General features: G+C 42.1%; 1 protein-coding gene and 1 long non-coding RNA gene across 2 annotated transcripts in view; both read right to left on the reverse strand.

The window, feature by feature from the left end:
• Positions 1-26,619, reverse strand: part of LNPEP (leucyl and cystinyl aminopeptidase) — a 192,168-nt gene that overhangs the window by 77,118 nt on the left and 88,431 nt on the right. The window contains exon 18 of the transcript XR_008555844.1: positions 3,755-3,919. The gene's annotated coding sequence lies outside the window, so the exon portion shown is untranslated. The remainder of the gene's footprint in view (positions 1-3,754; positions 3,920-26,619) is intronic.
• On the reverse strand, positions 22,459-26,477 carry LOC129148854 (uncharacterized). Its single transcript, XR_008555845.1, has 2 exons — positions 25,706-26,477; positions 22,459-22,915 (listed from the first exon to the last, which is right to left on the reverse strand). It is a non-coding gene; the product is annotated as an uncharacterized LOC129148854 (long non-coding RNA).

A 26,619-nucleotide genomic window follows, 5' to 3' on the forward strand; every position in this document is an offset into this window, starting at 1 on the left:
AGAGGAAGGGAGAGGGAGAGAGAGAGAAAAACATCACTGATGAGAGAGAAACACTGATCGGCTGCCTCCTGCATGCTCCCCACTGGGGATCTAGCCTGCAACCGGGCATGTGTCCTGACCTGAATCGAACCATGACCTCCTGGTTCATAGGCTGAGTCACAACCACTGACCCACACCAGTTGGACCTGGCTACCCTTTAAAACTTGAGCACCCTCCCTATTTCCTGTCCTGTTACCTTGCTTTATTTTTCTTCATAGCATTTAATTACCACGTGGCATTATATTATTGGCTTATTTCTCCCATCTGGGGTGTCAGGTGCTTAAGAGCAAGAACTGTGTTTGCTTTGTTCACTGCTCTGTCTCTAGTATCTGACACATAGTAGGTGATTCATAAATAACGTCTAAATCAATTGTATTGGAATATGGATTTTGATACAAGGTACTATTAATCATAAATATGATTAAGTAAATATTTTTTTAAAAAATCAGACTTCTACTTCTGGTAAAATGGAGTAGTTTGCAAGGCATTGATGTGATAGGGGAGCAGCAGATCATGAAAAAGTAGACTGTTATTCTGCTGCATTTTCCCAGGGGACATTGGCCGGCTTCAGAAACGGACAAGAGACTGAATATAGGAACTTTTGGTGGCCAAAGGGAGGCTTCTGGGGTTAAAGAAACCAGCAGAACTTTGTCAGGCTCATAAGGCAGAAGCAGTGTTACAGAGTCACAGGCCAGCATCCTGCTGAAAAGGGAAGGGTAGAGAATTGGGCCTGAAATATGGCCTGCTTTTTCTTGTCAACATTTGCTTGATATCTTGGAGAGTTGAAAGGAACTGCTGAGTTTTGCCAGGCTGGGCAGCACGGATTAAGGTTCAGTCTCAGAAGCTGACGGCACAAAGATCAGGGAAAGTCCTTGGTGAACAAAGTCGTCTCTAGGAGTCGCTTCCCACCCTTGCTGCACATGGAAATAATGTAGACATTTTTTTAAATGTAATTTAAGTTTCTAATTATTATTTCTAATTGAGTTTATTGGGGTGGTATTGTTTAATAGAAATATACAGGTTTCAGCTATACGCTTCTACAATATACAATCTGCATATTGCATTGTGTGTTCTCCACCCCAAGTCAAGTTCCACTTATCCCCCCTTTATTCTCTTCTACCTCCCTCCACCCGCTTCCCCTGGGCAATCACCCTATTGCTGTCTGCGTCCATGAGTCTTTCATTTTTTTCTTTGCTTAATCCCTTCGCCCTTCTCACCCAGCCCCCAGTCCTCTCCCCTCTAACGCAAAGCAATAAGAAATAAAAGATAATGGGCAGGAATCCCAATTATAACCATAACTGTCGTAGGTATTACATATATTTACAGCACTGTCTCCTGCAAAGCTCAGAATGTGTTTTCCCGCTGTAGTTTTCAGTAACAACCACATGGTCTGTGAAGAGAGGCGCCTGGTGCTGCGGGCATGTCAATGCTTCCCGGGACCTGGGCACATTGGGCAAGTCTCCCGGGTTCCATTCACAAGCAGGCCCAGAAAATGACTGACACAGAGCAGTTGCTATTACCGGTAGGTTAAGACATGGACTAGTTCCAAAGGAAAAGAAAGGCTTTCTCACACCCATCTTTCAAAGTAAAGTAACCGAATAGCTTTAAAAATAACAGCAACAAACAATATATCACCAAAAACCAGGTATCAACTGAAACAATAAACTTCTTTACTCTCTCAGTGGGTGGGAGTCAAAACCGACTGTCAGACTCACATATCTGCTTCTTTTCCATTTTTAATTCAATTTTTCCCTTCAAATGAATCATGGTATGGTCTTCGTTGCTCTGAGTAGCAGAGAAAAAAGCCAGAAAAAGCAACTGCTGCATATAGATATCAGTACAAGAAAAAACCCTTGGACAATCTGTCTCCTTTCCTGACTTCAGTCCCGCCCCTCCTCCCCGAGTCTGCCTTGAAATTTCATTCTTCTGTAAATATGCTCCTTTTCCCTTTTTGCCACAGGAACCATTCACCAAAATAAAATATGGGATAAAATATATTCCAAGCTGAATTAAAACCATTAGCCCCTTGAAAACTCATTCCAAGGAAGAGAAAAGGAACAGGCAAATTTATTAGGTGCAAAGAAAGGATGTTGGTTACCTGGGAATTCAGTTCGACTTTAAAGGCTTTTTTAATTAAGTTATTTAATGAGTTGAAAGAAGAGAAGGAACAAAGGTTAGAAAATGAGTTTACATGTTTTCAGGCAGGAAAAATGAAAGCAAATGAACCCAGGTTTTCAGCACTATTGTTTTTCATGGGTTCTACTTCAGAATTCGTTCTGGAAGTCTAACAAAAGAAAAACTCCCAGGAGAAGGGTGCCACAGACACAGGGAGGGGACAGGGTGAGGGAGAGTGCATCTAGAAGGTTCTTTGAAGTTGGGTGGGCAGGGAGTGTAGAAAAGGGCATAACAATGAAGGACAAAGATTTAGATTCCAAATAAGGTCACTATGGAAAGGGTATACCCTAACTCTTATATTTAATGTGCCTTTAGAGTACATTAACTGTCTTGTTTTGATAAATAATAATAACAATGCTATAATGTACCCTATAGTTTACAAATTTAATGGGGAAAACTTGGAAGAAGCAATGGGTAAAAATGAAAAACACATTCTCCCATTTCTACTTTTTTCCCCCCTTTTTCTTGAAGGTGGTCTTTCCCTGTCCAAAGTGTAATCATATGTGAAACTCCATCATTTCCCCTTTTGCCTTTCCAACCCCAACATGCTTCATTATAGTCACCATCATGCCATTCATCTGACGTCTTTCACTAACTACCACAATTTAGTAGGTGTTTGGTATTCCTGAAGGTAGTGTTTTTCATTAAAAGACACATTCAAGCTGGTTCTCTAGACTCAGTTGAAGCAAGGGCTTGGTAATGAATCTATTATTTAAATTAATAAACAGTTCTGGGACATTGTTTTAAAACATTTATCTTATTTTGGAATTAAAGTAAAACAGCTTGGTCTGTTTTTCTTTTTAAAAAAGTTTTACTCACTTTACAGCACAGTTATTTGCATTTTTCTTCATCCACAACTGACTAGATTGAAAAAAAAAATAGCAGGGGACGTAAAAATGAAGTAAGAAAATAAATAACAACATGTCGAGGCTTTTTCTTTTCTTTTTTTTCTTTTTGGAACTCATGAAAGAAAGAAAGAAAGAAAGAAAGAAAGAAAGAAAGAAAGAAAGAAAGAGAAAGAAAGAAGAAAGAAAAAGAAAGAAAGAAAGAGAGGGAGGGAGGGAAAGAAAACCACCAGGCCTGATTAGTTCAACATTTGGGGGCAAAGAGACATTGTGTATAATGTCAGCAAAGTCACATCAGCAAGAGACCCCAGGACGCCATGGGAGGGAATGTTTATCAGACAAATGTGTCTCAAAGGTTCTTGTGCTCGGAGGCACCTTTCCCACCCCTTCCTGTTTGCATTCCTCAGGGTTAGATTTCAGTGGAGGGGATGGAAATTAAATAAAGGTGCATTGGAAGAGACATAATTAGTCCTTAAATCATAGGATCTCAGATTCGTGAAATTTCATTGAAAATTTAGCTCGAAGCCTTTTAAAAACTGCCTCTGGGGCAACCTCTTCAGATTTTCTCCCAAGAATTTAATGTTTAGCATACACAAGTAATTATTACTCAATAATGCTCTTTTGTTCTGAGCTAAGGATTCCTGTTAGCAGTGTTTTCACCTGTGGAACAGAAGAATTCACAGAAATACACTCACCCAAACGTGTTCCTCTGTGAAGTCTGCTTCAGGTTTTCTCTCAGAGCATCCAACACTTCCCTCAGTTGTTTCTTGCAATGGTTCACATTGGCAAACACGTCACTGAACAGCACAATGTCAATCCCAGAGCACCCTCGGATGGCGTCCCCTTTTATAAGAACCATCCTGTGAGGTAAAAAGGATATGATGTGAGGAAAGCCTCAACTAACCTTGAGGGAAGCATAGATTTCAACTGGTAGCATTTTTAGGGTCTACTAACATTGTGGACTAGCTTAAATGTGTGCTAGTTTCTCCCCCATCACCTCTAAGAAAACAAACAACAACAAAAAACCACAGGAGAAGGAGAAAGTAATCTATCACAGTCTACTGAGAATTCAGGTCTGGTTGTGGAAAAGAAAGCATAGTTTGCAGAAAAATCCTGAAAATCCTTATAAAGAGTTAGAGCTAGAAGTTCTCAGACTCCTTCTGTTTGAAAGCCACTAACTGGATTGTGAGGAATCCATGAAGGCACGAATGAAATTCACACAGTAGACCCACTACCCAGCCCAAGACCCCAGCCCCTGATGAACAGCTGGAGGGGCAGTCCGGGCAAGGTGCCCTCACACCAGTTATATGTATGAGATTTAGGACCATACATGACTGATGTTTCTGGTGGGTGCTAGTTTGCTATGTGTCTAATAGATCACAGATGATTTTAATAAAGTATTCTATAATTATAATTAATGAGAATTTACTTCAAATCGCTTGCTAAATATAATTTTATAAGCCAAAACTGTAAGTCATTAGCAGCACAGCTTTGCCTTTTCAGCACTCAAGGGAAACTAGGTTGCAAGAGGAGGCTCTTGAGCAATAAAATAAACAGTTACCTATGATTTATAGAATCATCACGTCCATATGCAAAAGAAATCTGTCTAAGGGAGCCTGTGACACAAAGTGTCAAAGCAATTTCACACGAGGTCAGAAAACATTCCAAAGCTCTGCACCTGCTGTCATTTACTGTATGTTAATCTCCTATGAGTTTCCAACAGTCATTCAGCCAGGCGCTGTGGAAGCAAGGAAGCACCCAAGGAAGCAAGCATGTGCCATTCTTACTCTTGGCCCTGCCCTGGCCTGCCCTGGGAGGAGGCTGGGCTCTTCAGAGAGACATGGCAGCTTGGCCAGAGGGGAAAGCTCACGGATTGTGAAAAACATTTACTACTAAAGAAGATACGGGAACAAACACCACCTACCAACAAGGGCTGGGTGGGTCAAGGGGAAACGGCATGGGTATATCTCCCACCTCGTAGGATTATACTTTACAGCAACATTTCCAACAGGGAGCCACAGTGCACCGTAAGGGTTCAGCTGCAGGTAAGAAAAACCACTCCAGTTACTTCAAGCAGAACGAGATTTAATCCGGGGAATCATTGGGATAGCTAGAAGAATAGACTCTAGGCTGGGCTCTCAGGAACCACTTTCAGAATAACACTGCAGAACTGGCCTGCTAAGGGACCCAGTTCAATCAGAGAGCGGTTATGACAACCGCTGGCTCCAGGACCATCATGCCTTACTTGAGATCTAGGAATCAAGAAGCTGCCTCTTGTGCATCCCAGAAACAGCCTTCCCTACGGTAACTCCAGGGACTACCAGTCATCACCAGAACTCTTGGCTTCAGAGGCATTCTGTGTCCTCTCCATCTGGACAAGCTCAAATGGGTGCCCTGTGCCCGCTGCCTCTCTCCTGACTTCACTCCGTTCTGGACTCAACTTTGCACTAATGCAACGAATTGATGAAACCTCTTTCTCGTGAGAAGTCACAGTGGCAGGGAATATGGAAAATGGAGTGTTTAGCTTCCTTAACCCGAGAGTTCTAAATTGGGTAATGTCAATCTCCAGAATAGAATACAGAGCACGGCATTTTGGCAATTTAATTGATCATTGGCCCTTGTTTGCAGCGACTACCTTGCAGGACTGGACTAGAACCGTGGCTCCCAATTTCTGGCTCTGTGCCCACGCCTTATCTCTGCAGAAGAAAATAGTATGTTGTTTCATATTCAGGCTTTTACCATACCTATCTTAGCTAGAATTTGATCATACTCATAAATCGTATTTGCTATTGAGTTACATTAAAGGTAATTTTTTTCTTTTAGGTAAACAGATGACTTAAAGATGATTTTATCACAATCACGTGTGCATTTTTAAATGAATGGAAAAATTATCAGAATAAAATGCCCTCAGAACAATGTCCTATATATTTTATTCTAAACACTGATTAGCTAGTATATTGTTAAAAAGAATACTAAGAGGAGGGAAACATACTACTGTTAGTTAGATCTTTTCCGTGTGTTCAGACCATTTTCCTTCATGGAAATTTTTATAGAATGCCTGACTTTGTGGACAATTCCTGGAATTGTCTTTAATTGACAGGGAGCCCATCAGCAGGGCACCTAACTACTTCCTCAGGGAGGTCGCTCAGGCATGAAACAGGACCCCGGGGACAGGCTCACCTCCTTCGCCTGAAATTCCCTTTAAACATTTACAAATATCAGTCAAGTGTGAGCCAAGTCCTTGGCCCTGCCAATGTCAAGGCACTTTGGTCCCTTGGGCAAAAATTGCCAACCTTAATGGGTTCCAGCTGTCTCATGGTTGAATGCCTGCTCCGCCAGCCTGCAGGCTGCCCTGGCATTTCAAAGGGCTCCTAGCAGGCTCTGTCACCCATGCACAAGGCAAAGCTGGCCTTGGAACATGTGGCCCTGCCAGGTTGACGTGCACTACCCCCAGGAGAAAGCAATGGCTTCCTTATGGCTGCCTGGCCAGGCAGAGCGCTGGAGCTCAGATTACCTGGATCACTCAGGAGGCCGGAAAGCAACCCTGGATCAGCTTGAGCAGGGTGCGGATTTCAGCCACCCAAGCAGCCAGGGGAGGGCCCCAAGCAGCGTAGAGTTTTTCTTCTGCAAATCTCGGTAGTTCTTGGGGAGTTTTGCACTCCAACATATTATGAGATGGAAATCCTGTGGACATTTGGACTTCACAGGGAAATGATCTGCATTTGATATTCCCTGCACATAAATAGATGTGTGTGTTTCTAAGGCAAGAATATGATTTTTATGCAAATTATACCCAGTTAATCACCAGGATTTCTTTGTTGTGATAATAGGGAGACAGATTCTCTGCAGGTAGCGTGTCAGGTGAACTAGCAGACGTCACTCCCTTCAGACTTAGAGAAATGGCTGAGTTTGTTAGAAAGCTGAGATAGACATTCTTATGTCAGAAAAAATATTTGTTCCAATTTACTGAATCATTTTCAGTTTCTAAATGAAAAACATGTATGTTTACAAGTTTCAATAAAATGATCCCAAGGTAAAAAATTCAAAGTTAAGCCATCTGTTCTATAGGTCTCAAACTGTCAGTCACGGGCCATATACCTTCTGCAGAATGTTTGGTTTGGTCTGCATGATGCTTTCAGAAATAAAAAATTAAAAAAACGGAGTCAACATCTAGAAATCAGAAGCTAGTACCTTTTTTTATTTTTTTAAATGGGGACATCAGAGATGTGTAGTGTTTAAGCCAGAAGAGCTGGCAAGACTGACCAGACCCTTCCCAGGAAGGAAGTGAATAACTGAATTGCTAGGTTCAGTCAATGAGGCATGTGAGCTAAACTGAAAATAGACAGATTAATGGAGAAAAGCCACACAAATTGTATTGATGTTGATTTTTTTTTTTTTTATGTGTACAGGATCTTTTACAGAAAAGAAGGGAAAACCCGAAGAAGCAGTTAGACTTGGGGGCTTAGTACTATTTCAACAAAGGACAAAAAACTGTGAAGTGATTAGACAAAGAAAAGGGGGTTTGGGGTACTAGGGCCAATGCATTGTGGGAAGTGAGTAGGAAATACATGGGGGGACTAGTGGAAGTGAAGGCTACTTCAGTAAGGTTTGCATATCACACTCATGTGCAGGCTCCGGTTTTCAGTGACGAGGGCCGCACCTCGCCCTGGCACAGGAGAGGAGGGGATTTATGGCTGCTTTTAGTCAGAAAGGGGGGCAGCAGAGAGTTCAAGCACCTACTATTTCTCCATTGCCTTTTGCTCAAAATAATCAACGTTCCAAATTGCATAGTTTGGGGTGTCATATCCTGACCCCTTTGCACAGCAAAGAAACTTTTATAACTTTGACCAGTGTTTTGCACAGATTACATTCTCTGACGACCATGCAATGAGGTGAAAAATCAGTAACGAAATAGCCCAAAATAGCTCATATATTAGAAATTAATATATATATATATATATATAAACTTTAAATCATGGATCACATTGTTGTGGCAAATGGCCCACAAGAATGACAGCTGGCACCCAGAGGAATCAGGAAAGTTCCCTTTATTACACAGCGCTGCTAGTCCAGGGGACTCTGATCCAAAGCCTGAACAGACAATGCGTGGAGGTTTGGATATACTAGTATATATCTTCTTGTGGCGGGCCCCTCGGGGTAGGCTTTGCAGCTCCGCCCAAGTCAGTTAGAATGGGGAAGTAAGGTTACTGTTTAACTAGATACTGATCGAGGCTGTAAGCCCCCATAGTTGCCCCCCTATTTTCCTTCTCAACAGAAGAAATCATAATGGAAATCAGAACACACTCAGAAATAACGGTAATAACAAACCTTATATCAACACTCAGGGCATACCCAGTCCCTTGTTTAAGTTTCATCAGTTATGCCAATTAAAAGATTGGGTTTCTTTTCTTTTGACACTTTGAGTCTTTTGCTTAAAACATAACAGCCAATTTGTACACTACTCTCTTTAGGGACAGTTCATAAAAAATTGATCACTTTTCAGTGACATACTTTGCATTCAGAGTCAATTATTGTTTCCTGAGGAAATTTAAAAAAAAAAATTATTAAAGGACTTTTTTTTAAAGTAGCAACCACCAGTTGGTTTAGAGGATAGATCATAAATACAGGAGTAAAAGGCATAATATCTTAGTTTTGTGGTTATTTTGGACATGGACAGACTCTCACCTGGATTCCCCACACTCTGACTCACTTCTGATGGGAAGCTTCTAGAATTTGCTTCTAACTGTGTTGTCTCTTTGAACAAAGCCTGGCATCCCCAGCCTCCTCCTCAAACATGGCTCTGCAGAATTAACTTCTGCCCCTGTCACCCCACGAGTGAGGAGGCTCCAGCAATAAATTATTTCTGTTAATAAATCCCCATGAATTGAATTAAAAATACAACCAACCAATTAAATGCATGAATATTTTGTGTGTTTTTTTAAATGGAGAAAATCCCAATGTCTTCATCCTGGTTCCATCCTTTTTCTTCTCGAGTTCATGTTCCTGAAACAACTCATAATGCCTTTCACTGAGAGAAAATTAAAATATGGTTTCTATGCTGTGCGACCATCTGCAAAGCCTTCTTGCACTGGCTGTGAAGTGATGCTCTTGTATTTCGTGGTTCTTCCCACTAAGGACGGTTCCCAAGTGCCTAGAACACATCCTACAGGTGCCTGATCTTTTTTGTAGGCACATGTTTTAGATTCCTTTCCTCTATATTTTCCCAGTTGAGCTTATTTGTCTCCCTGGTTGACCTGTCATGAACGGACTGAGAAAAAGTAAATACTTAACACAGGAATTAGAAGAGCTATTTGGAAGATTGGCTGGTCTTGATTTGGCTTCCCACTGAATGCTCCCATGCATGGGCACAGAGAATTCTCATTCATAGCAAAGTCCATTAGCTCTTTTGATGCGGATGGAAAACTGCTGTAGATTAACAAGGCAATCAACCATGAGAACCACAGTGCTGGAAAAGCTATTTTTAAAAAAGCACTAGGTTTTGTTTTGTAAAACCAGAAGAATGAGATCCTAGTTCTTTTTGCAAGCCTTGAACAACTTATTTCGTCTCGCTGGGTCTTAGTTCCCTCATTTGTAAAACAGGGAGGAGACAGGAGGGAAGTATGTTAATCTACCTCTAAGCTCACAGGGAGAGTAAAAAACTCTATGATTGTGAGAATCCTATTGCTACACAAGCACTTTGCAACAATAATTACAATAACAGCATCTGCCCTGGCATAACACTGTGTCCAGGGAATTCTGCTGAGTGGCCTTCATGCAGCCCCGGGCGATGGGCCCTTTACAGCGAGGTGACACTCCTTTAACTGCATCGCACCACCAGTTCTGTGGCCACTGGCTTTATTTTAATTTTTAGTTTTCTGTTAATAAATCTCCATGAATTGAGTTAAAAACCAAACCAACCAACTAAAAGCATGAATGTTTTAATTTTAAGTGGAGAAAATCCCAATGTTTCCACCCACTTCCACCCCCTGTACCTTCTTGTGATCTTGGAGCTTCTCCTTCAGGACTTCTTGGTCACATTTTCACAGCGGACTTTTCCAAGATGCTTCTGTCGAAAGTGATACTGCAGAGCCCTGGGACTGAGAAATCACTCCTGCAGCTTCACAGTTGAAGGATTTAAGAGCCCACGTCCTTTCCCAACGAAGGATTGGATTTAGATCCTATTGATGACTAAAACCAGAAGAGAAGCTAGTCCCTCAGTTAACTAGAATAAGGAAAATGCTGCTTCTGCGTGTGAACTTGTGCTCCATCGCACGAATGTTTTCTAAGAGACTCATCCCTCACTACCATCCAACAGGACATTGTGACAATATCTGTTTACTAGTAGATCAGCTGCTTCTAACCTGAGTTTATAAACATCAGGGCTGTAAAACCAATAAAAACAAATGCTAAATTGTGTGTGTAGGTAGGTATGCATGCCAATTTTTCTAAAAAGAGTTTCACTAGACCACCAACTTACACCATACACAAAAATAAACTCAAAATGGATAAAGGACTTAAATATAAGATGGGAAACCATAAAAATATTAGAGGAATCCACAGGCAGCAAAATCTCAGACATATGCCAAAGCAATATCTTCACTGATACAGCTCCTAGAGCAATGGAAACTAAAGAGAAAATAAACAAATGGGACTATATCAAAATAAAAAGCTTCTGTACAGCAAAATAAACCATCAACAAAACAGCAAGAAAGCCCACTGTATGGGAGAACATATTTGCAAATGTTATCACTGATAAAGGTTTAATCTCCAACATTTACAGAGAACTCATAGAACTTAACAAAAGGAAGATAAACAACCCAATCAAAAAATGAGCAAAGGACCTAAATAAATACTTTTCGAAAGAGGACATACAGAAAGCCAAGAGACATATGAAAACATGCTCAAATTCACTAATCATCTGAGAGATGCAAATCAAAACAACAATGAGGTACCATCTCACACCTGTCAGAATGGCTATCATCAACAAATCAACAAACAAGTGCTGTCAAGAATGCGGAGAAAAAGGAACACTCACGCACTGCTGGTGGGAATGCAGACTGGTGCAGCCACTGTAGAGAACAGTATGGAGTGTCCTCAAAAAACTAAAAATGGAACTCCCATTTGACCCAATGATCCCACTTCTAGGAATATATTCGAATAAATCAGAAACACCAATCAAAAAGGATATATGCACCCTTATGTTCATAGCAGCTAAGATTTGGAAACAGCCTAAGTGCCCATCAGCAGATGAATGGATTAGAAAACTGTGGTACATCTACACAATGGAATACTATGTTGCGCTAAAAAAGAAGAAATTCTTACCATTTGCAACAGCATGGATGGACCTGGAGAGCATTATGCTAAGCAAAATAAGCCAGTCAGAGAAAGATAAATATCACATGATCTCACTCATTTATGGAATATAATGAACAACATAAACTGATGAACAAAAACAGATCCAGAGACAGAGAAGCATCAATCAGAACATCAAACCTCAGAGGGAAGGTAGGGGAGGGTGGGGGTGAGGGGGAGAGGTCAACCAAAGGACTTGTATGCATGCATATAAGCCTAACCAATGGACACAGACACCAGGGGGGTGAGGGCAGGAGTGGGGGTGGGGTGGGGAGCAATGGGGGGATAAGAACACATATGTAATACCTTAATTAATAAAGAAAAATAAATAAATAAATAAATAAATAAAAAACAAACAAACAAAAAAGAGTTTCAAATGGGTCTGTGACCTAAGAGATGTTCATCTCTGCTGATCTAGATACTACCTTTACTCAGGGACTCCCTCAGAGCCGTTGTTTCTTCCATTTTTATCACTCAATAAATTTCCCATTTTTGAGAAAATCATCATGAGTGATGATTTATACATAGCTTTTGAATTACTCTCTTGGTATTTTTTAAAGTAAAGTGGTTAAGACACACAAAAAAGCATACGTTTGTACCAAGAAACTCAGTCTGAAAGATGGTGATTCCAATCTCCAGCTGGCTTCTCTGAAACTGTTTGTCTTGTTGCCAAGTAACTCTGTTTGCATTTGTAATAACTTGTCTGAAGTTTAGAGCTCCTTCCTCAGAGGTAAAAATTGTGGGATTTGTAGCCATTGTTTCTTAGCAAGTGATCAGATCCAATTTTCTAACGCCAGTCACTCACCGATTATTTTGCAGCTACTGTAGCAAATCACCACAAACTTCAGTGGTTTAAACACATAAAATTTATCTTACAGTTCTATGGTCCAGAAGTCTGAGATGGGTTTCACCAGTTATTCACAGCCTGGGCAAGGCTGCACCCCTCTCGGTAGGCTCTATAAAGTGCACTTCCTTCGTTTTTGCAGCTTCTATGGGGGGACCCACATTCATTGGCTGGTGGCCCCCTTCCTTCATCTTCAAAACCAGCAAAAACAAGTGGAGTCCTGCTCACCTGGCATCACTTTGATCTCCTCTTCTGTCTCCTTCCTCTTTTAAGGACCCTTTCGACGCTATTGGGCCCAGCTAGAAAATCCAGGATAATCTCCTAATTTTAAAGTCAACTAATCAACAACCTTAATGCTATCTGCAAGCTTCCAGTACAATGTTGCATACAAATAGTGAGCATAGACATCTTTGTCTTGTTCCTGGTCTTAGGAGGAAATCTTCCAATATTCACCATTAGGTGTGAGGATATTAGCTATGGGTTTCTCATACATGTTCTTTAGCAGCCTGAGGACGTTCTCTTCCATTCCTTCTTTGTTGTGTGTTTTAGCATAAAAGCATATTGTTTTTTATCAGATGCTTTCCTGCATCTGATATGATCATGTTGCTTTTATTTTGTATTCTATGATGTATCCTTGATATGATGTGTTACATTAACTGATTTTTCAAATATTAAACCAACCTTGCATTCCTGGTATAAATCCCACTTGGTCATGATGTATAAGCATTTATACTAGTATATGTTGTTGGATTGAGTTGACTAATCTTCAGTTGAAGATTTTTGCACCAATATTTATAAGATATTGGTTTGTAGTTTCCTTTTCTTGTGATGTCTTCTGCCTCTACTATTTGTTAGGTACAGAAATTATTTCTTATCAATAGTAGGCAAGGGGATAAAAGTGATACACAAGGAGTTGAGGAACTGGGCAGCTCCATACATTTGAGATGTTCGAAGCTTTGATCCACCTGCTTCTCTCCACCTCATCCCCAGCCACTGGCTGGCCTGCATGAGGCAAGAGAGAGGCTCCGCTGCTCCAGGATGTTTCTCACTCTCCCACGGGGGTCTTCCCGGGTGGACCATTAGTGTACATGGAGCATCAATAAGCTTCATATTCTAAATCATGAAGCACCTGTCTCCAAATGGCATCACCTTGAACAAACACTTGTGAAGACTGGCGCTGCAAATATCACAGACAGGTTTGCCAGACTGCCTTCTCCCACAGAAGTCCAGTGCCCCAAACCATCAAATACTCACCCCTCTTATTAAATTTGTCTGGTCTGAATGCCCCTTCGATGTTTTTCTGACAACCATCTGCAGAGCTTGCCTGGTAAGGAGTGAAAGGACATTTTCCTGGAGCAGCTGTCGGCTGAGGAGGCTGAGCTGCAGTTCTCTTCTGTACGCTTGGGGTAATGTCTCTTGAAACCACATTTCCTGGTGAACCAACAGTCATGACTTCAGTCTCAGTATGGGTTGAACAGGCTTGTGGCCTAATTCAGGAAGGTAAATATGCAACACTCTTGAGGACTAGCACTCACCCTGCCTACCCCACAAGGACCCTTGCTCACAGATCCTACAGGAGATTCTTGCCTGCAGGGACTTGGCACTGCTTTTCCTCTCCTGGGATGAGATGGCCTCCAGCCAAGCCCATGTACTGCCTCCTTCCGGCTGCTTTGGGAAAGTACCACCTTCCAGAGTTTCTGCTGTAGCAAGTCTTGTTCGGGACAACTAAACTCCCTTGGTGGTCATAGGAGATTTCGAGGCTGCCTAAATCGACCACTTTACAGGAAGTAAATTAACATCTTGCCTCTTATCATCCATTTAGAAAGGAATACCTGTGTGGTTACTCGGTGAGGATCAAAAGTACCTCTAATTCCCAATCAGTGACACAAGCATTAAATGTGGGCACTTAAGCAGCATCTGTTGCAAGGCCTCCATTTCTCACATTGCACTGCACATCCAAATGAGCCACCGGAGAATTGCGGCTGGGGAATGAGTGCCCAACCCCAGCCCATTCAAGGCAGTTGCTGTTATGAAGTGGCTGCAGCACTACCAGCCTCGTAGCTTACAACCTCCCACTGTGACACCCTTTACTTCTGTTCCTCATAAACCAAATGCCCTCAACGATCTACCACCCACCACGCCGGCAGTGTTTATAAAACCCAGGTGGCATTCTCCCAGCTGGAGCCAGCTGCTCACATTACAGAGTCAAACCTCATGGACCCACCTAGCACAGGGCCTGGTGAATAGTAGAGGATTGCAAATATTTATTGAATGAATGACCCATGAAAAACATTTTAAAAGTATGGCCTAGCTTCCTTCTTCTACTGGTTCAATTTATGGCTGTTTTTCTCTCACCCAAAGCCAGGATGTGCTCAGATATTATAAGCCAATTTTCATATTAGGTTAGAAAAACATAGTTAGGAGGAAATTGTTTGCCAATCTAAAGAGGTACATAGTTCCCTTTTATGAGAACAATGTGTTTCTTTGAAATGAAAGGTTGATAAGCTGCCTGGAGTGAGGGGTGAGACTCCAAGGAAGATATCCAAATAGCAAAAGGCCACAGATTGGCCCTAAACCATGGGGCCAGCTGCTAACTACAGGCCATTGATCTCACTGGGTTCCTGGTGCACTTGGCCATGTGCATCTGGATGTAGGAGACATTTCAAGTTCAAGGGAATATCTAGGAGCAAGAATGAGCAGTCAGAAAGGCGTGTGTGTGTGTGTGTGTGTGTGTGTGTGTGTGTGCAGGTGCACACACACTTTGGATAAAATAGGTAGGTGAACAGATCCCCCAGAAATGGTGAGATAAAAGGAAAGGCTCTGGAGAAGGGAAATGTTAAGTGAAGAGGAAGCTTGCTGTAAGCATGTGAGAGCAACTTCCCTCTCACACTCTCCCCTCTGTGAGTTTCAATGACTTCTCTGTTGAAAAGCAGGAAAGGACAGCAGTCTGCACCCATGGTCCAGGACAGCGATTTTCAGCCAGGGTGCCTCGGCACACTGTGTGCCACATGCATTTTAAAAACATGCCATCCATACCTGCCTGTTTCATCAGGGGCACTGACCTCTTTTCCCTCAGATTGACAAACAAAAAAAATAACCATAGCCAACACAACAACAGCCCATCCGATGTTAATAGTTTCTACCTATTTTTTGTCCGATCGGCAAAAAGTATACTTTTTGGTGTGCCGCAGAATTTCAGTCCTCAGTTTATGTGTGCCATGAGAGGAAAGGTTTGAAATCGCTGGTCTGGATTCGATGGCCTACCTGAGGACAGAGGGCCCATCTCCGGCTGCCTTCAACCACTTCAGAAAAATGGTTCATTTCACCTCCTACCTGTAGTTGTTGAAGTTAATATTTATGTTCCTCCCATCCAGTTCCTCACCCATTACAGCACATTACTCGTCATGAACCCGCCCCCTCCTTCCTAAAGTCCCCTTAGGGGTGAGAGAAGTCTGTCTAAACCTCCCCGACACGAGTTATCTTCCACCTGAGACAGCACTTCAGCACAACCTACTCCGTCTACCAGTAAGCATACAGAAAGGGCCGCTCTTTCGGGATTATATCTAGATGATTCACATCATCACGTTTGTAAGTTAAATGTTGGGACAGTTTAATTTAGCTTCACAGTCCACATTAAAATAATGAAACAACACTTTCGATAGTACATTCTAATCCTCTTGTCTCCAAGGAAACAGTCTCCTGCAGGTAACTGCACATCTTTAGGCTCAAAGGTAATACACACAAATGGTTTCTACTACAAACACACACACAAACTTAACATGTGACATTAAGGAGGTCTTAGGTAAGGCACAACCTCTGGGGCCCTCACTTTCTCTGTAAAATGAGGGAGTTAGACTAGGTCCTTTGCAAGGCTCCTTCTAGCACTCACCGAGAGCCTACATTTGGCCAATTTCTCGGTGTCATGCCATAGGTGTATGCAATGTTTTCTAGCTAGAATTGAGACTTGGACATGTGTGATTCTTTTGCATATTCCAGGCAAATAAATGGAAAGGTAAGGAGTATTTACCAAGAACCTGTGAAGTACCAGGTCTTTCTCGTAGACCTAATTCCTCATGTTTTTACTGCAAGGTGTATATTATTATCCCCGCTGCAGATTAGTCAGGTCAGAACTTTATTTCATACTTATTTGTAATTATCCAAGTTCAGTGACAGTCAGGACATCATTTCAGTCATAAAATCTATATAACTTCATGCTTTTTCTAATACACTACAGTACCTCTCAAATAAACAAAATCTTTGCAAATGTAAGGCTTAAATTTATATAAAAAGAGGGTTAGACTGCAGTTATTTCTCTAATTTCCTAACTGGCAAGTTCTATAACCTTATTCAATTTTAAAAGCTCACTTCCATCTGTAACTGAGTTTTACAACAGCAGTTGAGCCTGGCCGGTGTGGCTCAGTGGTTGAGTGCCGATCTATGAACCAGGAAGTCACAGTTTGATTCCCAATCAGGGCAAGTGCCCTGGTTGTGGGCTTGATCCCTTGGGGTGGGGGAGGGAAGAGGGGGGGCGTGCAGGAGGCAGCTGATTAATGATTCTCACTATGGATGTCTCTCTCTCTTCCTCTCTCTAATCAATGAAAATGTATTTTAAAACAAACAAAAAAACCAATACCAGTTGATATTTCCTATGTCTGTATCAGGTACCATGGGAGGCACTTTACAGGTTATTTTATTTAATGCTACCAATCCTCCCTGTAAGGTAGGTAGTGTCCCTGTTTTACTCATGGAAAAAACTGAGGTTAATAGGAAATAAGCGGAAAGTAAGTCAGGGATCAGTTCCAGTTCTAATCGATGCCAGTCTATGCTCCATCACCTTTCAAGTACTTTACCTTTCTAGAAATCGTTACCTTTTGCTATCATGTGACTAATACTAATATTCCAATAACTTTGCTCAAATTACAAAGGCATGGGAAGGAAAGAAAATGAAGATATACACAGCCACTAAACCCATAGGGCCCTCGGGTGCATTCCTGCATGCAGCACCCAAGGATCTCTTGAGCTACACCCACATGGAAGAGTAGCAGCATCAGAAAACACTGACGAAAGGGCTTCCCACTCCCCATACTTAGATTGTCTACAAATGACACTTGAATAAGCAGCACAATGACTCCCCTAAGAAGCCTCTCTTAGGCTGACTGGCCTCTGTGTGTCCCCTCACTTCCTTTCACACTCTTCCTCCTGATACTGCCTGCTCAGCAGTTCAACTTCGCAGCATCACAGATCCCAAGTCTATTAGGTTATTCTATTATGTTCTTACATTATGTTCTCCCATTATAAAAACGAGTGCAAAGAATGAAAGTTATTATACATAAGCAAACGCCCTGATTAATTCAGCTCAGCCAATGGCAGAAATCACCAGTCCCCACAGCGCATTTACCCTCAACTGCACTTTGTCCAGTTGACTGGCTGTCCACCCAGGAAGAAAACAAGCCCAAAGTATTAGCAATGTATCACCAACTATTGCAGGCGTCCTCAAACTACGGCCCGCGGGCCACATGCGGGTGTTTTGCCGTTTTGTTTTTTTTTACTTCAAAATAAGATATGTGCAGTGTGCATAGGAATTTGTTCATAGTTTTTTTTTTTAAACTATAGTCCGGCCCTCCAACGTTCTGAAGGACAGTGAACTGGCCCCGTTTAAAAAGTTTGAGGACCCCTGATATTGGATCCAGAGGATGAGCTATAATAATCATATGAAAGCGTATTTTTGCTCTCTAGTAATAACACTTCTGTACAGCAGGTAAGTCGGCTGTTCGACTAGCACACAAGTGTTTGTAAACACTGGCTATGTATATATATATATACACACACACACACACACACACACACACACACACACACACACACATATATATATAGCCAGTATATATATCTATATATATAAAAAATCAGCGACCGCAATGGCCATAACGACCATAACAACCAGTCACTATGACGCCCACTGTGGCCAGCAAACCAGCTGATCAGGGGGTGGGCTGGCTGGCCAACCTCATGGCCCCTCCCCCCTGCCAGCCCACCCCTGATTGGACTCTCCCACCCTGATCAAGAGCGGGCCGGCCAGTCAAATGCTTCCTCCCCACTCTGTCCCCGATCAGCCCACCCCACAGCCCGCCCCACCACGATAGGCCTGTAGCCCCTTCCCCTGCTTGGCCCTGCCTCCGATGGGCCCCCACCACCCTGATCGGCCCGCAGCCCCTCCCCCTGGCTGGCCCCACCCCTGATCGTCCCCCTCACCCCAATAGGGGGTGGGACTAGCTGGCCAACCTCCTGCAGCACCTCCCTCTGGCCACCCCACACCTGATCACATCCCCCACCTCAGTAAGGGGTGGGGCCAGCCGGCCAACCTCCCGCAGCCCCTCCCCCATTCGGCCCCACCCTTGATCGAACCCCCACTCCAATAGGGGGTGGGGCTGGGTGGCCAACCTCCTGCAGCCCCTCCCCCATTTGGCCCTACCCTTGATCGAACCCCCACTCCAATAGGGGGTGGGGCTGGGTGGCCAACCTCCTGCAGCCCCTCCCCCAACCCGGCCCCACCCCTGATTGCACTCCTCACCCCAATAGGGAGTGGAGCCAGCCTGCCAACCTCCTACAGACCCTTCCCCTGCCTGGCTCCCCACCCCATCAGGGCAGGGCAGGCCAGCCAACCACCCATCGCCCCTTCCCCAGGTCACTGGCCCCCGATCAGCACCCCCACCCCATTCGGGGCAGGGCAGCCAGCTCACTGCCCACAGCCCCTCCCCATGGCTGGCCCCACCCCAATAAGCCCCCCAACCCCAATAGGGGGCAGGGCCTGCTGGCCAAATGCCCACGCCTCTTCCCCCCAGCCAGCCGGGACCTGATCAGGCCCCAATCAGGGCAGGCCAGCCAGCCAACCTCCCACCATCTCCTCCTCCCTACAGGCCCAGCCCCAATCCGCCCTGATTGGGGCCGGGCCAGCTGGACCCCACCCATGCACGAATTCATACACTGGGCCTCTAGTGTGTGTGTCTGTGTGTGTGTGTGTGTGTGTGTGTGTATACACACACACATATATATCCAGATCTAACTCTTCAGTGCCATGAGTTCTAAAAATGTTTTTGAAAATAATAGAAAATGGCTTATTACTCTCCATCCCAAAAGTCCATTGGAATCAAAGTGTTCTCTACTTTTATAGTGGATTTTAGTTTAATAGTTCATTGTCAATATTGGTGAATAAAAAAGTATCAAAAATTTAACCAGAAGCTTTTGGTCACAATCTTTACACTTCCTAAGAACATCTCACCATTATATTATTAACTAGAGGCTTAGTGCATGAAATTTGTGCACAGAGGAGGGGGGTCCCTCAGCCTGGCCTGCACCTTCTCCAATCTGGGACCCCTTGGGGGATGTCCGACTGCCGGTTTAGGCCCGATCCCTATCCCGATCCCATAGGGATCGGGCCTAAACCTGCAGTCGAACATCCCTCTCACAATCCTGGACCGCTGGCTCCTAACCGTTCACCTGCCTGCCGGCCTGACGCCCCTAACTGCTCCCCTGCTGGCCTGATCACCGCTAACTGCCACTGCCTACTGGCCTGATCACCCCTGCCTCTGCCTGCCAGCCTGATTGGCCTCCTAACTGCTCTCCCCTGCCAGCCTGATCGCCCCCTAACTGCCCTCCCCTGCCAGCCTGATTGCCCCCTAACTGCTCTCCCCTGCAGGCCTGATCACCCCTAACCATCTCTGCCTAGGTCCCTGCCACCTGGCTTTGTCCAGAAGGATGTCCAGAAGACGTCTGGTCTAATCAGCATATTGCCCTTTTATTGATATAGATTAGTATAGATGATCATCATAGGATATTTTTAAAGGTATGGCTTCAAGGTTGTTTTGTGTCCACAGAAATAGGGTTTGGGTAAGGGGATTAAGAGACACTGTATTTGCCTCAACCTGCCCACTTCAAGCCCTAACAATTAAAATACCAGAGCTGGAAGCCTAAGAAATTCTCAATTCTACCTTAACACTACTTACGGGACAGCTGACTGGGAATGGAACTATGGTGACCCCTGGAAAACCCTGTGCACTCACTCTTCAATTATCTGCGAGTCAGGGCCAGGGCTTTTCCCTGATGACAACCAATGTCCTTTCACCTTCAACTTAAGATAGTGAGTGTTCCCTAGTTTCACTGGCTTAAGAAGTTATGTCTTAGATTTATTTAGGAACTTAATTATTACTGCATCATTTGGCTATTCAAGTGACATGAGAATTTCCAAGAAGCACGTCAGCTACAGAGTAAATAATTGCCCTAGATGGAGTTCATCTGTTACTGAGCCCCCGCTCCATGCATCCACCGAATGTTTTAATCCCCACTCTCCACCCCAGGGGACATCTGGCTATGTCTGGAGACATTTTTAGTTGTCACACTGGGGGGTGGGGGTTGCTATTTGCATTAGAGGCCAGGCATACTGCTAATCATCACACAAGGCATAGGAGAGCCCAACATGTCACAGTGTGAGTGTGAGAAACCTTGAGTCAACGTGCAGTAAGGATACTGGGGTCCTGGTGAGGTAGGAAACAAGTTATGAAAGACAATGAAATATGGCCGTTGTCCTGGAAGAGCTCGTAATCTGAGACAATACCTCCTTTATATACAGGGGTGGGCAAAAGTAGGTTAAATTATCAGCCATCATTACCTAAAAGATAAATCATAAGTGAGGATATGAAATAATAACAAGAAGACAAATAATACAAATAAGTAATACAATAATAAATAATACAAGAATAAACTTTTTCCCATACTCACAACTGTAAACCTACTTTTGCCGACCCCTGTATGTAATTTTTTTCATCCAAATAGTCCACACAATATTTATATTTAAATACTTTTATTTTCATTTCACACAAAAAGCAACAGTGTTTGCAGTTACACATGCCTTTCAGTCAGTGCTGGTCATATGCAAAACAAGTTATCAGAAGTATAAAGAAAAATAAGCTTTTTCCCTTTACAAGTGATACAACACAATTTGCATATATAAGGTTTTATATATATATATGTATATATATACACACATACTATTTTCAAAATCTTTCACAAAAGACAGATTATGATATAAATTTAGAATTCCTCCCACAAGCTCAGATTCTAGGAATTGGAGATCTCCATAGGTGTTTAAATACAAAAATGTAATACCTTTACAAGTTTCCAAGTAATTACTTTTCAAAGTGTTCGAAAGAGACTATTCTTCACAGCAACATGGAACACTTGGCTTGAGCCAGGACAGCTGTAACACTAAGTTTTGACTTAATGTGAGTTTTGTTGATTAATGCAAATGCTCCAATTATTTTGGAATTCTTATTTTATACATACGCACGCACACACGGGTGTATTAATTTATATAGTTCAATTTCTGGAGCATTTCAGCCAGCTAAGCCATAACCTTTACTTTCTTTGAAGTATTTTAAATTAAAAGCTGTTCAGAAATATCACTAACTACCATGACTAACTCTAAAAAGGTGCCCCTTCTCTTTTATTTATGATCAAAGTTAAATGTGTCACGAATAAGCTCTTATTTTTTTCTACAACAGCAGGTATAAGTAACAGCAAAGTGTAGGCTAATTTTCAACACTAGAGCCTGAGAGTTTGATGTGATAAATAAAATCTCTGAAATTTTCTAGGAGTCCTATCACTCAATATTTCTAAAAATGTAATAGCAATATGGCAACTCTTCAGCATTATATTCATTATAAATTGCACAATAAATCAATGATGCTCAGAAGCGTGAAGGAAGGGAGGAAGAGAGGGACAGAGGGTGGATTTTACACATGTTTTCTTTGATACAGACAAATGTGGAGTCATATTTACTTTGTGGTGGATGAAGAGTCAATGTGATGTATGATTGAGAATGGTGAAAGCAAACATACAGGTCTGAATGTATGAAATGTATGCAAAAGCATATAGCTAAAGAGGCAACACTGGCTTACATTTTTCAGTGCACTTGAAGATAACATCTAATGGTGTAGGCACTGATCAGAAAAAAGGAAGGAAGAACAGGAATGATCCAGCTAGTGGAGAACTGAGGAGGAGGGTGTCGCCACACAGAAGAGCTCTGGGTAGGAAAGGACCAACTTGCCCTACCACATACATGTGGTGCTGAAAGACAGAGGGCTTGTCCCACAAATTATTTTTGGATTAGTTTTTGGGCCCATTTTGTCATTCACTAGAACCACGACAATAAGTCAAAAAAAGTTTTATTCCAAAAACCAAAATAATTTTTACTGGGTACACAAGAATATGCTACTGATGGAACTGCAACAGACTTCTGTGGATGAATAGGATTCCAGTCTTAAAAGAAGCTACTATCAAGGCACTTCTATTGGCTTACCAGTCACTGAAAGATTAACCAGCAATAAACGTTAAACAGACTTTTACTTAGTACTGTCCTTTTGCCTTTCTGGGATTTCCAATGTACAAGTCCCTTCCCACCATTTCATTCAGTTTGAATGAAAGTAGGAAAAGCGGAGTCTGATTAGCTTTCACAGCTTAGCCATGTCCAAGTGTCTTCTCCCATCTTATTGGCTATATGCCCATTGCCATTAGTGACATCACCACAATGCAATGCCTTCAAGTCAGAGGCAGGGACTTGGTGGAACTTTATTTTTGTTAGGCATATTCAGAGCTCTTCAAGGGACTAAGTAGTAAAGGAAAATCATTAGAAAAAAAGCAAATTATGTATATCTGTGTATATTTACATCGTTAAAGGCATACATGCTAGAAAATAAAACAAACTAACCACAAAACAACAATTATACTAGCCACAGCTAACCAAGGAAATCTGTGGGAAAGGAGGAAATGATCTGTCAATTTATGAAACTTAATTTTCATTAGGCCCCTACATAGCCATGCAAAGGACTAAATACAAATGAAATAACAAAGAAATGAAAACATATTTATATGTATTAAAAATATTCCCCTGTTGAAAATATAAATCTCTACAAAAGAAACAAGTCAGTAAACAACACACAACTATTCTAGTCACTATTGCCTACACAGGCAATAAGGGGCCGGGGAGGGGAGATCTGTCATACACTGATCCTCAGTTTTCATTTGTACCTATGCATTCATGCAAAGGACTAGGTACAAAATCAGTAATATGTACATATATATATTAATGTTCATACCCTGCCCTTTCCCCCAACCCTACCCACCCAAGTAATCCCTCCCCCTAAGAAACAAACCCAAATTATAAAACTATTGCCGGTGCTGGCAGTGAGGGGAGGGGAGTAGAGGAGATTTATCATAGGTTTGGACCTCCATGTTTCATTATGTACCTAGAGTCCCAGCAAAGGACTGAGTACTAAATGAAATAATACACAAATGTAGCAAATATTTATATACATTAAAAATGTGTGCGCGCGCGCGCACACACACACACACACACACACACACACACACACACACCTTCCCCACCCCCCTATCCCTCCAAAAAAGCACCCAAACATCTATTCTTCTACCACTGCCCACCAGGCAATGAGGGAAGGGGTGTAGGGGAGACAGTTCATAGAATCAACCTCAACTTTCATTAAGTACTTTAATAGTCATGCAAAGAACTAGATTCAAAATGAAGTGAACAAAGAGACAAAACATTTATATACAATTAAAAATTAACATATCTTGCCCAAGAAGCCAATTCCCCATTAAAACCTTAAAAAACAAGCAAAAAACAACAACACAAACAAACAAAAACAAAACCCAAACCCTACAGTATTCTCATGAACACAGGCTATAGGGTAAGGGAGAAAAGATTTACTACACCTCTGGATCTGGGCCTCTGCATTACATCTGATAGCTACAATTCCAAACAGAAAACTGGGTTTGGGGAGAAAGAACAAAAAACCAGCAAACATTTATATACATTAAAAAAAAAAAAAGCCAACTCAGAAATCCCCTATAATCCTGCGGAAAATAAAGCAAACCCCCAAACCTCTAAACAACTACACCACTAGTCATTGCCTAGACAGGCAATAAGGGAAGGGGAGAAGAGGAGATTTTTTTCATAGAATGAACCTTAATTTTCATCATGTACCTAAGTTGTTCTTGGAAAGGTCTAGGTACAAAATGAAATAAAATTTAAAAAAAAAGCAAAATTTATATACATTTTTAAAAGTACATATTACCACCATCCCAGGGGAGGGAGTGGTAGAGTAAAAAAACAATCTAGGCTACTCTAAAACTATTGCCCACAGAGGCAATAAGGAAAGGGGAAAAGAGGAGATTTTCATACATCCGGACCTCCACGTCTCATTCGGTACCTACACGTCCAAGTAAGGGACGGGGTACAGAATGCACTAACACAACACAGTAACAGACACTATATACACAGTTTTCAAAAGGATCTATCTAGCCCTTAGTCCCTTCCCACCCTCCAAAACTTCAAAAAAACAACAACAAAAAAAAACCCCAAACTACTTTAAAATTATTGCCTACAGAGATAAAAAGGGAAAGGGAGAATAGGAGATTGCTATACATCCAGAACGCCATGGTTCATTAGGAACCTACATGTCCAAGTGAAGGATTGGTGCCCAATGAAAACGATAATAAGAAAGTACAAAGCATTTATCCTAATAACCACAAAAGAACCCTGAAACTAACCAAGTACTCTAACAGGCATTGCCCACTCGGGCAATATGAGAAGGGGAGAAGAGAGACTCATATACATCCAGACCTCCATGGGTCATTAGCTACTTTCCAGTCTGGGCACCCAATGAAATAATACAACACAGTAGTAAAAACAGGTATATACAGTAAATACACATCCCTGCCCACCTTTCCCTGCCCTCCCCCCCCACACACACACACCCCGCCAAAACCCACTCCAACAATTATACTAGCCATTGCCCACATAGGCAATAAGGGAAGGGGACCAGAGGAGACTGTCATACATCCGACCTCAATGTCATTGGGTACTTAAATGTCCTATGAGAAGGACATTGTACGAAATGAGTTAATAGTACAAAGTGGTAGCAAATTTATTTATATACAGTAAGTACATACCCCACTCTCTTCTACACCACAATACAAAGCAAACTACTCTATCAGCGACTGACCAAAGAGGCAATAAGGAAAAGAGAAAATCTGTCATTCTCTGAACCTGTTTCATTAAGTGTATAATGCATCCATGCAAAAGAACATTTACAAAATGAAAAATAAATAAGTAGCACAGCATTTATGTATACCTGAAAGAATGATACACATCTCCCCCAACACCTAAGCCTAGATCAAAACAACAGCAACAACTACTCTATTAGCTATTGTCCATGCAGGCAACAAGGAGAGGGGTAAACAGGACATTTGTCCGACTTCTGGATCTCCACACTTCATTATCCATGAGAAGGATGAACAAAATACAAAATGAAACAACACCCACAAAATAGCAGCAAAAACATTTGTACACGTTTTTAAAAGAACATACTCTGCTCACCTCTCAATATCACCACCTCCTTCCAAAAAAGGAAATAAAAATCCACTCCAGAGCTGTTGCCCACACAGACAATATGGGAAGGCAGAGGAGATTTTCATGGACAATATTTCATTTTTCATCAGAACAAAATATACAAAATAAAAGTATATAAAAACACATCAAAACCACATATGTACATATTTAAAGTATATACCCCCCAAAAGCCACTAAAATAAATCAGCCAACACTACTCTACTAGCGATTGCCCATGCCGGCAATAAGGGAAAGGGAGAAGAGGAGATTTATCATACTTTTGGACCTCCACTTTTCATTTGGTACTTACTTGCCAATACAGAGAATGAAGCACACAATACAAGAATGCAAAAAACAGCAAAATTATATACATTACTTTAAAAAATACAAATGGGGCTGAGGGGAAGCTCTTTAAAAAGAGAGTTAATTCCAATAAAAACACTAAAAACTAAGGCAAAGGGGAGAAGAAGAGCTACCTCATACTTAGGAAATTCAGGTCTTAGCCTGCAAACTTAGCCCAGGAACTGCTATGCTTGGTGATGATACATCTCCTGAGATGCATAGGCCTTCCCTGCAGCCCCACGAAATGCAAAGGCATTATGTGAACGATCAGCAATCTGACTGTAGATTATGGTTCCAGGTGCTTTAGTCTGAGCAGAATGTTTTTAAAATCCAACTCGGTAACAGGCTATCAGTAATCCAACAAACTCAGCACTTAATTTTCATTTCTTACTGTACAATATTCAGAAAGCATTCTATTCTGTACCCAGTAAGACTGATGCAGCTCAACATCCTCTGTGTACCCAGGGCTCTTCTGCCAGCTCTTCTGTTCCTACAATGGCCAAGTACAATAAAATGAAAACATGAATGGCAAAGAATATTAGATTCAAGTGGAACCTGTG

Source organism: Eptesicus fuscus, chromosome 4, assembly GCF_027574615.1.
Source record: "Eptesicus fuscus isolate TK198812 chromosome 4, DD_ASM_mEF_20220401, whole genome shotgun sequence".
In the NCBI taxonomy this organism is placed as follows: domain Eukaryota; kingdom Metazoa; phylum Chordata; class Mammalia; order Chiroptera; family Vespertilionidae; genus Eptesicus; species Eptesicus fuscus.